This window comes from Terrapene carolina, unplaced genomic scaffold (genome assembly GCF_002925995.2).
Source record: "Terrapene carolina triunguis isolate 2854851 unplaced genomic scaffold, T_m_triunguis-2.0 Scaffold58, whole genome shotgun sequence".
In the NCBI taxonomy this organism is placed as follows: Eukaryota; Metazoa; Chordata; order Testudines; family Emydidae; genus Terrapene; species Terrapene triunguis.
This window is the reverse complement of record NW_020664409.1, coordinates 10,202,804-10,208,803: the sequence shown is the minus strand read 5'-3', so window position 1 is coordinate 10,208,803 and position 6,000 is coordinate 10,202,804. Positions and strand designations below refer to the sequence as shown.

Below are 6,000 nucleotides of genomic sequence, written 5' to 3'. Positions count from 1 at the left end.
TAACTACAGTTTGGAAGTAATAAGACTCCTCCGCCCACAACACAGGAATGTCATCCAACAGCTGGCTAAATATAATCCAACATACAGGGCTGCCTTTGTAGACCTGGTAACAAATAGTGGAAGGCCCAGACAGGCGTCTTGCAGGATAGCTCACCATGACTATTGGGAAATCCCCTCATACAAATTTTAAGATGACTTTATGGGTTTTGGATTTGTGTTTAAAAAAACCCCAAACTCTCACCGTAGGGGGTTGCTAAAAATCATACCAAGTCCCCACTAGTTGAGTGCAGCATTTGTTTCCCTTAACTTCATTTTGCACATTACATGGATATGGCCAACCTGAGCCGTCTACTAGTTTTCACCATACTAAGTATGTCTGTATTATGACAAGTCCATCTGTTCTAAAAACACACTCTTCCAAAGGCATGTCCAGAAATGAAAAATATCAGTGTCCATTTCAGAATGATGCACTGCCAGTCGTGAGCATTGCCTCTTTTAACCCGACCAAGAACCTTTTTTTAATTATAGGCTGATTTTGAAATAAAAAAAAGTAGTAGTAAATATAATGCTGAATCCATCTCAGTTGAGTATTTAGCCATCTGAAGACTGTGGTAGCCAGCTGGTCTAGCAGTCATCTGGGATACATTTATTTTGGTTAGATTGATCGCATTTCTATTTACAGTATAGAATTTTTCACCATACTGAATACAGCTGTGTTTATAAAGATTTTAAGATGAAGAAAACAAAACCCACACAGCTCCTCTCGTTACAGTACCGAAGATTCAGTGCTTCAAGGTGTTAAATCAAAAGGAGCTGCTTTCACATTTCTTAAAAGAATTCTGCATACGTCTGTTTTCACAAAACACCTTCTGATTCAGGAAATGGGTGTAGAGCTGTAGCTGAAAATATAAGCTGCAATCAAGTCTGATCTAGCAAAGTGACAAACTTCCTGTGTAAATTGGTAGAAATGCCTTTTTTCACGTCTACACATGGACACACAAGAGATACACATACATATATAAATATATACTGCATGACGGCCGTTTTCCCTGGGGATGTCAGTGCAGTCACCTAGCCCATCAGTTCCCTCCCTGACAGCGTCGGGAGTGTTCAGACTACAATTTACAGTCCCTCCGTCCATACATTGTTTGGTAAATTATGCAACCATCTCTAGAATAAGAATGCACAGAATCAGACAAACAGAATACAGTGTTTCTTCTTCCTTTTCATTTGCTCTCTCGCTCTTCCTCCCATAGGTTTGCCTTTACAGGCGGACATATCAGATACCTTATTTATCCATCTCCAGCACAATGCTGAGGTGAAACACTACTGCATCACTGTGGCTTTTCCCATGTTAATCCTTTCGAGCAGCAGAGGCTGGATTCTTGCTGCTGATGCCCTTGTCGTGTGCTGGATTGTTTTGCGTAATATTTCTTTAAACTTTCTCCCACCTCACTTTGGATTAACGTCCCCACCCTTCCAAAAAAAACCTCACCCCACATCACAACCCTTCTCTTCCAGCACCAACAGAAAAAAAAATGTGGCCAGAGTTCCATCGCTGCTCTTCCTTAGCAGCGTGCAGACGAGTGATTCCCGACTCAGACATGCCAGGGTGAAGCACAGGCAGCGAAACTGCAGCAGCCCCAGCAGCAGCAGCAACAGAAACAGCAGAAGCCGCCCAGGTAAATGGGGGGAAAAAGCAGGATATGCTGAGAGCAGTGCCGTGTCGTAGCTGTGAGAGAAGACGACGTTGCTTCTTCCAAACAGCGCAGCTCGAAGCCTGCAGGAACGGAGGAACGGGAAGTCCCAAAATGAAAAATAAAAGCCAAAGAGTTAAGAATTAATAATAATTATTATAAATATAATAATAAATTGATTCAACTTTATTTCTATTGTTCTGGGCTTTTGCGGGGGCTCTTTTCCCCCTCCCCCAAAGTCTCTTGTGTTGCTGAATGTTACTGTCCAGGAGTGCCGAGTCACAAAGGCTCACTCTCCAAAGCGCAGGGAGCCCAGCATCACATGAGAAACCACATGACACACCCGAATTGGATGCTGATGTGGTCAACTATTTCAACGAACAACAACAAAAAATATGCTGAACAAGGCATGCCCCTCTCTAGCGGCTAGAATTTCCTTTTTTAACAATCACAAAAAAAATTAGATATCTATCTCTATATAAACTACTGGTACTTCAAGTGCTAAGAGGATGCTGTTCCACAGACACTAGCTGGATGGCAGCAATATTACTTCTAGGCTGCATTACACAAAGCTGATTCCACTTAAGTGAATTCCTGAAAAGCATACTCCATGTCTTTACAGCCTGAACAGGCTCAGAAAACCAATTCCATTATCATTCCCTGAAATCTGTAGCCGAACCTGCATTCTGAATAATTTATTTTAGACTAATAAGATGTTTGCCAAGACTGCTCCTTTCCCCAGTTAGCACCACAGGCTAGATTTACTAAGGTGGGGAAGCCTGTCCCAGTGCAACATGGAAACAGAGATCGCATTCATCATTGTCATAATTGGTGATTTTACTAAACAACCTGTCCCTCAAATAGTCAGGAAAAAACAAGCAAAAGGTTTCTCCTGCTTTATTGAATGTGACACGGCTCTTGTTTGCAGTGGGGCATATTGTGTTTGTAAACAGTTGCATTATTTTTTTCTAACAGTGCTGTGATGAGAGTTTCGGATGGAAGCTGAGGATTAGATTTCTCAGCATTGAGAAAACAGGCAATCTCTCTGGCCAGCTAGTTCTTGCAGAGGTGCTTTGCCACAGTCTTTAACTTACTAGCATGTCAGCAGCCTTTGCAATGCCCAACTAAGGCCCTGGAACCTCACAACGTTGTTTGCTGTCAGGTCTCCAAGAGGTTAACATTCTTCCTTGCTTCACCATCATGCCTATAGGAGCATAGTACTGAGGGAGTGGTTAGCTGGGGGGGGGGGGGGGTGGAAGCTGATCTGCATGATTGATGGAATCACTGCTGGCATAAGGTTATCATTCAACGAACAGTTAGCAGTTTGAAGCTTGTTTTACTCTATCGTTTGTGAAAATGACAGAGCAGGTGGCACAGAGTCCCCCATCCCCTTTGTTTGCAAAAGCAGGGCATCACTTTGCAATGCCATACTCCCTGGCTCTTTATGCTGAAATTGTAAACTATGTCAGGAAAATGTAAAAGGATAGTGCCATGAACACACACAGCTGTTTTCCACGAGATCTCACTGCAAGCTGTGAAGTTTATATCACAGCACTCAAGCATAGAATTCCCCAAAAGAAAGATATGTATAACATTCGGGCAGGAAGGGGGAGTAAAAGCATGAAAGAGTGCTCTTTTGTGTGGCTTGCAACCTTCCCAACTGCTCATGCAATGGCACATTACACGCATTTGCACAAGGCAGTTAGTATTCATTTTCATTGGTTCCTGACAGAAAGGTTTTTTTTCCAAAGGGCTGCACCTATGAGGAGCCACGGTCCACATACAGCATTATCTAAATGCAAAGTAAGTCTGTGCACAGAACTCTGGGGACTAGTGTCTTATACACAGACATCATAGGAACATTATATAACTATCAAAAGGTATTTTTATACATAGCACGACCAGTTACACTTAGATCACTTTTTCATCGCTGTGTTGAAGAGGGACATCAGCACACAAACTCAGGCCTGTGGCCAGTGCATAATTAAAATTAGCCACTTGTTTTCCAGTTGCAGTGTTGGCTTAATCTGCATCATGAAGACTTCAAAACAAGCTTTCCACAAGATAAGTGGGAAGCATTATTGACATGTAGTGGGAAGGGGTGGTGTGCACCAGGAAGAGAGATATTCAAAGTCCCTACAAAATTTTGGCAAACAAGACTAAAGTAGCTGTGGACAGGGTGGACAGAAGTCTCATCCTCATTATCCTAGCAAAAGTACCTCTGGAGCTCATTTAACAGTCAAACAGAAAGGTTAGCCGTTCCTTTTGCATTCATCTTCCTTTATTATTAGTTTCTAATACATAATCCTTGTCTCTGTGAGTTGATGACCTTTTCCTGTTTTATCCACTAGGTCATTTCTCTGTTCTGGCCATGCATAATTACAGTGTATTTTATATATATTATATATATATATATTTATATTTATATATTACACACTCACATGGAGGAGGTGGGATGACTTCAATGACTGGTAATGGAACGTGGAACTTTTCTCCTGTTGGTCACCTAACTGAATCCAACTCAGGTCAGTTGTGTCTGAAAGTTGTCACCATCTAATGGCTCTCTCAATGGCTATGTAAAATGGTCCAGAGCTTTCACTTCAGATCCTAGCCCACCACACTAAAATAGACAAAATTAGCCATCTCAGTAGAAACATCAAGGACTGAATGAGCACAGAACATGAATTATGCACTCACACTAAAGCTAGTCACTGCAAACCAGAGTTGAGACACATTGATGGGGCAGAGTGTGGGAAAGATTTCACTACTGTTGCCTGGACAGACCCTGTTTGGTGGATAGAAGACTTCAATCTCTTTAGGCTGCTAATCAAATGTCTTTCATGGGATACATTTTAATGGGCCTCAGAAATTGTGCCCAGCAATATCTGCAGATGCAACCAGGAGGTCCTGTCATTTGCATTTCCAAACCTTGCTAGGGAGAAACAGGAGCAACCATAACCCCCAGAGACCCTTGATTTCAATCTTTCAGTCTCAGGTTATTGTTGGATACTATGATTTTATCTATAATATGTTAACTCCTGAACTCAGATTCAGGTTCTGTAACCATCTGTTTGAAAAAATCACTATTTCTCTGTTCAAACCCAGCACCTAAGTTGCACCCTGCAACATTAGTCCACCCAAGCACTGAGCAATCAAACAGGCAGCTGTGCACACAACACAGGTAATTTAGGGGGCAAATAGGCACCTCTGGATGGGTTTAGCTTTTGTGCTCAAATGCAGATTTTTACAATGCCTGGAAAGCACTTAACACATTTTGGATACTACCACAATGTAAATTAATAAATACAATAATAATAATTTCCAGATGCAATTTAAGGTGCCAACATATGAAGAGTTGCCCCCAAATATTTGATCCCAGATCCCGCTCTGTGTTAGGGCAGTTTTGCACCACTCGAGCAATGCAAAGTTGGTGTACCTGACCACAGGAAGATTATCTCTGTGAAGAGGGGTCAATTCAGACCCCCTCGGGTTGCTTTAATTTATGTCAAAGACTAGACCAACATCTAGATGGCCCCAAGTTCAAGAGAGTGAAAAGTACCTTTGCAAAGAGAGTGAAAAGTACCACATATCCTGAGGTGTGTTGAGTGGTCCTCAGCTGCAGCTCAGGATGTGGGTCTTGATGGTCTCCTTTATATTCAAAATAGATCAGTTTATTAAGCCAGTGTGCTAATGTAAGTCTTTTAGATCTGTGGGCTAACTGCAGGATTTTAACAATCAGAGACCGGATTCTCATCTCACCATGATTTTACAGTTGTAGCTTCCCTTGACTTCAGTGGAATTATTTCTTGATTTATAATAGTGTAAGCAAAAGCAAAATACAGACCGAGGGTTTTAAAAACTCAGCCTTTTGTGACACTGATATACTTCCCTAATGAATAAAGAGGAAAAAAATAGAATGCCTAAGTGAACTGGTACTGAAACAATAATGGGGATCTCTGTGGAAAGTCACAAAGGAAGTACTGCAATAAGACATTGCAATATCACATTGAATATTTACAAATACTGTACAAATCAAGTGTGAAAGACCACCATCTTTGTTACAGTTCCTATGACAGAAAAAGCAACTGAGCCCAGAAAGCTATTCTATAAGCAGGCCAATGTAATAAACAAAATGTTAAATTAGTGCAGAGCAGTTGACCGTACCTCTTTATGTTTTGTTATTTCCACTATTGTTAAGCCTTGATCATGACAACCCTATTGCTTAATCACTGCAAAGTTCTGCTTTTACTGACTGCTTCAGGAAGTCGCTCCCAAACCAATGTTTATCAGACATTGATGCCTT

At 41.4% G+C, this 6,000-nt stretch overlaps 1 long non-coding RNA gene across 1 annotated transcript in view; it reads right to left on the bottom strand.

The window, feature by feature from the left end:
• Window positions 1-1,516: 1,516 nt before the first annotated feature.
• The window catches only part of LOC112115592, a 215,463-nt gene continuing 210,979 nt past the window's right edge, over window positions 1,517-6,000 (bottom strand). Inside the window, exon 5 of the long non-coding RNA XR_003370222.1 lies at window positions 1,517-1,780. This is a non-coding gene — a long non-coding RNA (uncharacterized LOC112115592). The remainder of the gene's footprint in view (window positions 1,781-6,000) is intronic.